The 9,521-nt window shown below is 42.4% G+C and overlaps 2 long non-coding RNA genes across 2 annotated transcripts; one reads left to right on the top strand and one right to left on the bottom strand.

The window, feature by feature from the left end:
- Positions 1–3,552: 3,552 nt before the first annotated feature.
- LOC130995020 (uncharacterized) lies at positions 3,553–6,539 on the bottom strand. Its single transcript, XR_009092004.1, has 3 exons — positions 6,502–6,539; positions 4,407–4,471; positions 3,553–3,811 (listed from the first exon to the last, which is right to left on the bottom strand). It is a non-coding gene; the product is annotated as an uncharacterized LOC130995020 (long non-coding RNA).
- Positions 5,526–6,987, top strand: LOC130995037 (uncharacterized). The gene is made up of 2 exons (XR_009092021.1): positions 5,526–5,917; positions 6,015–6,987. It is a non-coding gene; the product is annotated as an uncharacterized LOC130995037 (long non-coding RNA).
- Positions 6,988–9,521: the final 2,534 nt, after the last annotated feature.

The raw sequence follows: 9,521 nt of genomic DNA, 5'->3' as shown, positions 1-9,521 counted from the left end.
GAATGTGAAATATTTTGGTGGGATTAACATAGGGAAATAAATGTGTAGCAATATTTTATATGATCTTTGATAGGATTACAGCCCTGTTTAAAGGGGCTCTCATATTTTACTAATACTTTTGCTTAAGAATTCTTACAGCACAGGACAAACAACTTTGGGGGAAGACTTGAATGAATATGGGAACCACCATAACATGAAAACGGTAAACCACTTGTAAATGGTAATTCAGGTACTTCGCTGAACTTTATCTCGTGAAAGCATGTGAGCATGCCGGGGAAGTATTATGCCTTATCACTAGGCAAAATTATGATCTTAGGGTATTTTCTGGGAACATGTAAGCATGATAGGGATTTGGAAAATATTCTACTTCTTTACTTGGGCAAAACCATGCCTTATATGATCTTTGATGAGATTTATGTAATCACAACATCATCTTGGAAGCTGCACAACTTCTGCATATGTGCTTAGACTTGAAATATGACGAAGCTGCACACCTTCTGCATATGTGCTAGGGCTTGAAATGCAACTTGAATTATGTTACTTGGGAACTGTAGTTATGCTAACTCTCTCACAATCATCACAAGCATGAGCACCAAACACACATACTTAACATGTTCATGCAGAGCATTGCACATGTCACCAGAGGGGGGAGTAGGGTGTATACCCATAATCCACAATTTACAAATTCAAACTGCTACTTAGCAAGTCAAGGGAAAAGCAAAAACGGGCGGACCAGCGGAATCATCTTAACCGTAAGCCACGAAAGTTGGTTGCACTCCCAGGGTCTTCCATGCTCCGTGCAGGGTAATTTCTGTTCAACCGTAAGCCACGAAAGTTGGTTGCACCCCCAGGGTCTTCCATGCTCCGTGCAGGGTAATTATTGTTTAATCGTAAGCCGCGAAAGTTGGTTGCACTCTCCGGGTCTTCCATGCTCCGCGCAGAGGGTTACTGTTCAACCCTAAGCCACGAAAGTTGGTTGCACCCCCAAGGTCTTCCATGCTCCGTGCAGGGTAATTTCTGTTCAACCGTAAGCCACGAAAGTTGGTTGCACCCCCAAGGTCTTCCATGCTCCGTGCAGGGTAATTTCTGTTCAACCGTAAGCCACGAAAGTTGGTTGCACCCCCAGGGTCTTCCATGCTCCGTGCAGGGTAATTACTGTTTAACCGTAAGTCACAAAAGTTGGTTGCACCCCCCGGGTCTTCCATGCTCCGTGCAGGGGGTTACTGTTCAATCGTAAGCCGCGAAAGTTGGTTGCACCCCCCGGGTCTTCCATGCTCCGCGCAGAGTGTTCCAGCCGGCAAGGAAGGAAGCAGCAAAGGAATGCATACAAAGGAGGGAAACAGCAGAGGAATGCTCTGCCACCGTCCATGACCTCAATGCTCTGCCGCCGTCCGTGATCCCAATGCTCTGCCACCGTCCGTGACCTCAATGCTCTGTCGGGATTTCAATCCTCTGCTGGGATTTCAATGCTCTGTCGGGATTTCAATCCTCTGCCGGGATTTCAATGCTCTGTTGGGATTTCAATGCTCTATCGGATTTCAATCCTCTGTCGGGATTTCAATGCTCTGTCGGGATTTCAATCCTCTGCCGGGATTTCAATGCTCTGTCGGATTTCAATCCTCTGCCGGGATTTCAATCCTCTGCCGGGATTTCAATGCTCTGTCGGGATTTCAATCCTCTGCCAGGATTTTAATCCTCTGCCGGGATTTCAATGCTCTGTCGGGATTTCAATCCTCTGCCGGTAGGGCTGGGAATTTCGGGATCGGGTAATCGGGTACCCGATACCCGACCCGAAAAAATCGGGTATCGGGTACCCTATACCCGAAAAATTCGGGATCGGGGTCGGGGTCGGGTATTTAGGGTGTGAAAAAATCGGGTATCGGGTATACCCGAATTACCCGATTTTTTAATTAATATATTTTAAAGTAACCCCCAGCCCAGCCCACTTCTGTTCGGCCCATTCCCATTTCAAAGTAACCCCCAGCCCAGCCCCAAGTAATCCCCATTTCCCCAATCCCATCAATTCATCCTTATTCCATCGATTCCCTTTCCCTCACAATTCCCAAATCAATTCATCCCTCCCAATCAATTCATCCCTCCCAACTCCAGAAATCCCTCCTGTCTCCGGCGAGTCGGCGACCCAGCGCGCCCCTAGCCCACCCGTCGTCGCCCAGACCAGAGTCGGCGACCAAGCGGCGCCCCTCGCCTAGACCAGAGCCTGCCGCCAGTGGGGAGCTCGCTCCCAGTCCCAGCCCTCCCAGTCCCGCCGCCGCGCCGCTTGTGGAGCTGCCGCGCTTGTCGCCAGTGGAGCAGCAGCCGAGCTCCGACTTCTTCTTCTTATTCTTCTAATCTTCTCTTTTTTTTTTTTTTTAAATACAGATTTCCTATGTCAATGTTGAATTTGCTGCTTTGAATTTGGTCAATGTTGAATTTGGTCATTTTCTTCATGTGAATTTGTTGATTAGCCTCATTTGAATTTGATGCCCTGCTACTGCCTTGAATTTGCTCCTTGTTATTTGTTGGTTTAGGGAAAGCCGAATTTCAGAAAAATTAACACTTTTGATCGGGTAATTTAGGGTACCCGAATACCCGATTCGGGTACCCGAGTCGGGTATTAGGGTACCCGATTTCAATTTCGGGGTCGGGGTCGGGTATAGGGTTTTGGGGATTTTCGGGTTCGGGTACCCGATTTTTTCGGGTAGGGTACCCGAACCCGACCCGATTCCCAGCCCTATCTGCCGGGATTTCAATCCTCTGTCGGGATTTCAATCCTCTGCCGGGATTGCAATTCTCTGTCGGGATTTCAATGCCTTGCCGGGATTTCAATGCTCTCCCATGACTTCAATGCTCTACTCTAGTCTACGGGCATTTTCTCTGTTCTGAAAGGGCATTTCTCTGCTCTGACCGGGCTAGCCATTTCTCTGCTCTGACTGGGCTAGGCATTTCTCTGCTCTGACTGGCCTAGGCATTTCTCTGCTCTGACCGGGCTAGGCATTTTTTTCTGCTCTGATTGGGCTAGGCATTTCTCTGTTCTGACCGGGCTAGGCATTTCTCTGCTCTGACCGGGTTGGGTATTTCTCTGCTCTACCCTACTCTGCGGGATGCTCTGTTCTACTCTACGGGATGCTCTGCTCTACTCTACGGGCTACACTATTTTGCGCCTCTGCTCTATGGGCTGCTTTGATCTATTCTAATCGCTGCTCAGCGAGAAATAAGCTGCCTTTTGGCGGGCTACTATCATCTATCGGTCTTCTCATGCGCTGGTTTTCCTACGCGCGGATTATCTATTGGTCTTCTCACACGCTGGATTTCTTACGCGCTCAACAACAGGGTATATTGTTCAGACTCGACAAATATTTATGACGGGTTTTCTCACATGATCAGAGTATCATATTTCTCAACTTCGACATGGGTCTTCCTATGTTATTCGGGTATTCTTGCAGCGGTCTTGACACAGCCCACTATCCCAATGACGGGTTAACCGGGGTTATGACTTGGGTGAACACTAAGAAATGGAAATTTAAAAGGGATTTACTAAATAACCAACACTAATAACAACAAACTAGTGGTATATATATATATATAACCACTTAGGTAATTAACAAATGAGCCAGCCATAACGACTAAACCCCAAATGAAAGTTAAACAAAATGAAGGAGTAATAAGTTCCACAATACGATAACAAATTCAGAGTGTTTGCAGCGGAAAAACGTGTGAGTTATGCATATGGAGATGCATACTCAAGGTTTCATTACATAAACATCAAAAGGGAAATCCGCTCAACACCAATCCATTCCATCGCCTGCTCAACCTGCACATTTAGAAATACATGCAGGGCTGAGTATAAAAATACTCAGTGACATAAGCCGAAAATACAACATGCATACATATATAAATTGAACTGCCATAACAGTAACACACAGGGGTTTTCATAAATGACCTGCGCTTACTAAAACATTTCATTCATTTTCATAAAGGTGGATGCATCCCATTTTCAGTCTATATGATCCATATCTGTCCTTTCTGTCACGCGCCGGGAAGGAGGCCTCCTTACCACGGACGCCAAGACCGGTCGCAAGCGACTCGCGGTCTCCATGAGTGTACACGTTAACCCTAGCTAGCGACCTTTGTCTAGCATAGGATCCCAATTGGATTTCCTTTAAAGTTGGCGAACCAACACAGATAGGATACATATAAAAACATAAACATTTTTGGCAGTCAATCATTTCATAAACATTTCATTTCATTTCATGAACATTTCATTTTCATTTCATAAGAGTCATTTATCATTTGGGCATAATAATAAACTGAAATTAACAGTTAAAATCATCTCATACATATATTCGTATAAGAGGCCTACGACATGCAGGGGATCTCTATATACGTATAGTAAAAGTAATGCCCACCTCAATTGTTCTTAAAGCTGGCGTGGAGTCGTTTCTTCTTCTGCTTCACTTTCTGTCGCCCGGACCTTCATTGATGAAGAGTCGATAAGTTCGTGAAGAAATTGTCATAAGACAAAGTCTAATTCTACGTGCCTAAGGTATCTTTTAATGTTTTAGGGTTCTAGCATCCATATTAATCTCGTTTCATTCAATCAATAAAATGTAACCACTTATCATGTAACTATCATATAGGTTCGAACCCAATTGTTCGAACATCAACATGTACATAATCCATAACTTCCTTCTACACCCGTCATTTAGTCAAGTACTCCATCAATTAAGAACAAGCTATATATTATTACCCTGAAAATTTAATCATTATAAATCATGCTTTCTCATACTTCGCACATTTTCATCACTTAAATAAATAAATCATTTATAAACATATGCTTAGCAATTTAATATCTCAATTAAATCCCAAGCTCATTTGATAAAGTAAATCATATACTTAATCATTCTATAACACAATTCCACATTTTTTTTTATCATGTAAATAAATAAGAAATTCCATTATTCATTTATAAATAATAAAACATTTTAAAATCCATTGATATGAAATAAAACATTTTAACCAAAAAAAAAATATCCATACTCGTAAGCTTTGAAAATAATTTTATCATATAATAAATGGGGCTTAATCCCAAAATATTTGCTTTAAAGTCCATTAATAATTTAAATAATAGAATGGACTTCATTTAGAATAAATAATCCCAACTTCCAATATTAAAATTTAAATCAAGAGATTTAAATTCACTAAGTAATTTAGTGAAAATTTAAACATTTTTTTTTTTAAGAAATAAGGCCAAAATTCGTAGGCCTATATTTAAAACAATAGCCCAAGCATTTAAATAAAATTAGCCTTCACAACTAAAATAAAAACCCATCAATTTTAAAACAAAAAGAGCCCAGCAGAAGTAAAATAAAATCGGCCCAAACAAATTAAAACATGAGCCCAAATTAATAAAAATCGGCCCACTCACTCTTTTTTTTAAAAATTTTCGGCCCACTCTAAACCTAACCCTAATATAACACACATATATCACACACACAAACACATAACACACGCACATCACACAAATACACACACTCAGCACACACAACACTCTCACTCTCCCTCTCGGCTCTCTCTCTCGCCTCTCTTACTCTCACTCGGCTGAGGGCGGCACCGCCTCCGGCGCGCCGCCTCGCCGGACGTCTCCCCTCTCCCTCTCACTCTCATCGCTCTGTCTCGCCGGAAGTCAGCCGCACGCCGCCGCCTTCGCGTGCCACTGCCGCCTCCGCCGTGGCCAAGCACGGCGCCGCCTGGTCGTCCCCAGCCTTGGAACAGGGTGGCAGAGGCCTCTCCGCCGCTGCATGTGCCTTCTCCGGCCGTTGTGAAAAGCCGAGCGTCGCCGCGCCGCTTCCCCCGTTCTCCGCCGTCTCCGCCATGGCCGGAATCGTGGTGGATGGCCGAGCCTTGCCTCGCCGTGAAGGTAGGCTCCAGATCTGAGCTCCCTTTTCCTCTCCTTTCTATTTAAAAAAAAAACAGATCTGAACTCCTCCCTTTTCTCCTCTTTTCCGGCCGAACAGAACCGCCGTTCGTGTCGCTGCGCCGCTGCTTCCGCCGCGTCGCCGGAAAAGATAAGTCTCTCCCCCTTTTTCCCGTATCTCTCTCTCTTTTTTTTATTTTTACAGAAGCCCTAACCATCTCTCTCTCTACCCTCTTCTCTCTCGTTTTGGCAGGACAAGGGCTAAAAGGCGGCGGCTGCCGCCGCGCCGCCTCCGGCCGCGAGAAGCCGCCGGCTGCTCTCACCCCCATCTCTCCATTCCCGGACATACACAGAAGGCAAAGACACAAGAACCCCCAAATTCAGTCCAGATTCACAAGTATAGCAAAGCTAGGGTTTTGTTTAGAAATCTGTTCTTTCATCATTCATTTATCATTTCCTTAGCAAAAATCAAACCTTGTAAATGTAATAGCTTAGAAAATATATTAACATGTGTGCGTGCGTATTCTTCTGTTCTTTGATGCTTGAATCGAAATTAACAAGATGAAGTAGGGAGAAATTGGAGTAACCTCGATATGAGGGGTGGTGTTGGCAATAGTTTGATTCTGCAATTTGTTGATCACAAAGTAAGAATGAATTTTTTTGAAATTGAAACTGGAGGATTAATGAAGAGTAAGACATTTAATTACCTACCTTCTTGATTTGGAACTTGAAACAACTTGATAATTTCTTTGAAGGACCCGTGAGGAGTAGGAGGAAAGAAAATGGTAATTTAGAAGATTAGAGAGAGAGGATTTCTTAATGAGGAATCTGCAAGATGTAGTGCTGAATATGTAATGTAGTGGTGGAGAAATAAAAAAAATGAAGTGTGTGGAGAGTTAGGTGTATTGGTGGGGAGCAAAGGGTGGTGGTTGAAGAGGTGGAAAGCATGGCTTTAGCAAAGTTAAAGAAAAGGAGTTGATAATATAATTAGATAGTGGAAGACACTATCTTAATCATAATCTTCCTCTTAAAGCCAGCAAATTAGATAGTGAGCTTATATGCAAAGATTTCTTCCTGTACTTAGAAAAAAATCAATTACTGCATTGATTGATAGTGGTGGTGGAAGTTCTAATTGTAAATAATAATAAATCTTTAGGTCTTGGTTACTCAGTGCATCTACTATTTAATCGCGTGTTTGCAATCAAATACTGGCTTCTGCTTATTAATCGTGTATAAATTAAATACGTAGATTTAATTCACTTTACAAGCCGCTCAAACCACTAATTAAACTTGTGCACCATATTTATAAAGATTCTTTAAATCTCAAATGGATTTAAATAACAATAAGAATTAAGCACATCAGATAAATCAAATCAGTTTTATTATTAATGGATGCCGAACCCTAATTATTAAATCTTAAATCAGTGATTAAAAACTGGGATATGACAGGTCTTCTGATTCATCCAACATAAAGCATTTATATTGCTTATCTATGCAAAGTATTCAATATGGGGTATTCTCAGCGCTGGTCTTCTTATGCGCCCAAAGAAATGGAAATTATTTATCTTTGTCAACATTCAACAAACAAGAAGGAAATCTAACTTGGAACTACAATTCCAAAGTCAAGGGAAAAAATGCTTATCTTTGCTTTCTTACAGTATTAAAACTCTTATGTCTTCATGATTTGCAGGGATTAAGGAAAACAGCACAGCGCTGGCTTTAACAATACTTCGCTGGCTGAACACGAAGAATACCCGGTTCAACCAGACTAGGGGGAGTAGCTGATGAGGACTGAAATATGCACCAGCGCTGTGCTAAACATAACAGGAATATTTCTAGTTATTATTATTATTATTGTTATTGTGGTTATTTCTGATATTTGATACAGGATTACCCTGACTCTCGGCTTGGCTCAGCTCGGCTCCGCTTTCCAGCTCGGATGGCTCAATTTCAAGATGTAGATTAGAATAAAGGGGCTTGGGCTTGATTCATTGGGCTAATGGGCTTTAGGGGTCTAATGGGCCCAAGGGCCTTAAGTTTATGTTCATGCTTATAAATAGGGGCTTGATGCATAGATTAAGGAGGATAATCATTTTTCTAGCCTACAACTTGTAAACTGTAAAATACTCTCTCGATTATAGTGGAAAACCCCCAAAACCCCCGTGGACGTAGGTCTTCTCGATCGAACCACGTAAATCTGGTGTCGTTTATTGCTTTCTAGTTTAGGTGTTGGTTTCTCGTTTCACCACCGGGCTCAAACTCGCTTAAGGGAAAAAGAGTCCGAGCGGCCGGCGAGCGAGTGGTTAGTGTCAATAGCGCCCTAGTTTTAGTCTTTTCCTTTACTGTGAGGGGTTTGGTTTCGAAGGGGTTTGTCCGTTGATTCCATCCATCTTCTCTTAGGGGATCTCGTGACTTAAATACTGCCCAGTCTGGGCAAAGGCCCCCCCTGGTTGCTCATTGAATCTGTGCAATTGTCATTGGATGCGAACTATCGGGATTTCCCCATCATAGAATAAAGAGTATTGTGCGCTCTCATGAATGCGTGGATGGCGGCTTTATTTTGGATACTCTAATCGATCCATTTTCTTGTTTATGGGCAATACGATCCACAAAATGCTATATTTTGTATATTTCGTCAGTAGTAGAGTATAACAAATTGTCAGTTCAATGGATCGAGATGAGTAGAAAAAAGCATGCTATATTTTATCGGTATAGCAAAAACGTTCTGATTCACTTGGATACGACGTTAAACAAACCACATCTTTTGTAGAGATGCGGTAATGCCAAACGGTGTAGCAACTCTATTCTGCTCTAATGCTATCTTTCGGCTTCTCTGGGTAGCGCAATCATTGGGAAGTGGTTGAGGAGGTTGAAAGGGATGTAGTGCAGCTTGGTAGCGCCTTTGAGAAAATGTCACGGGTTCAACAAATCTTGTCATCCCTACCTATTATTCTTATTTGGGCAGTAACAAGGGATCCATTGAGATCGATTCAAATTGGATATACATATTTAGACTATATACATGCAAGACATGTATCGGGGGTACAAAAATAATCCTTTTTTTCTTTACAGTCGTGTCAGGGTTATCTTGTTGAATGTTCGTTGAATTGTAAATAACAAATTATCTAATTAAAAAGGTTTGGAAAGACCTTCATACCTGCCGATCTGAGTACAGAAATGCCTATGTAAGAAAAAGTAAGGTATTGGACAAGAAAAACATGGATAGAGCTATGACATAGTTCATCTTAGACTGCACGGTAAGTAATGTTCGAAGGCTGGCAGGGGAGCATAGGGGAGAAAGCCCGAAGACGAAGAAGATCGTCAATCGAATTATGCATAGCTCCAATATCAAAGGTATTAGATTTCTTTAATGCTGTCCGACCGTAACTTCTTCCCGACTTTCAACTGGTCCAACTTCCTTGTAAAAAGGGAATAACTAGGGAATACATTCTGGCGGTCGGAAGAAAGAAAAGAAGGCGCAAACAAGAAGTATCGCAGAAAGCTCCTCCTGGCCTCTCTTATTTCTTCTTAAGAAAAGGCTTTGCCTTATGCTTTATATATCTCATTCGAATATGATCAAGCTAGCCATTCTATGCGCATCAGCTGC

Source organism: Salvia miltiorrhiza, chromosome 7 (assembly GCF_028751815.1).
Source record: "Salvia miltiorrhiza cultivar Shanhuang (shh) chromosome 7, IMPLAD_Smil_shh, whole genome shotgun sequence".
Lineage (NCBI taxonomy): Eukaryota > Viridiplantae > Streptophyta > Magnoliopsida > Lamiales > Lamiaceae > Salvia > Salvia miltiorrhiza.
Note: the sequence above shows the minus strand (reverse complement) of the source record. Positions and strands in the feature narration are given on the sequence as shown.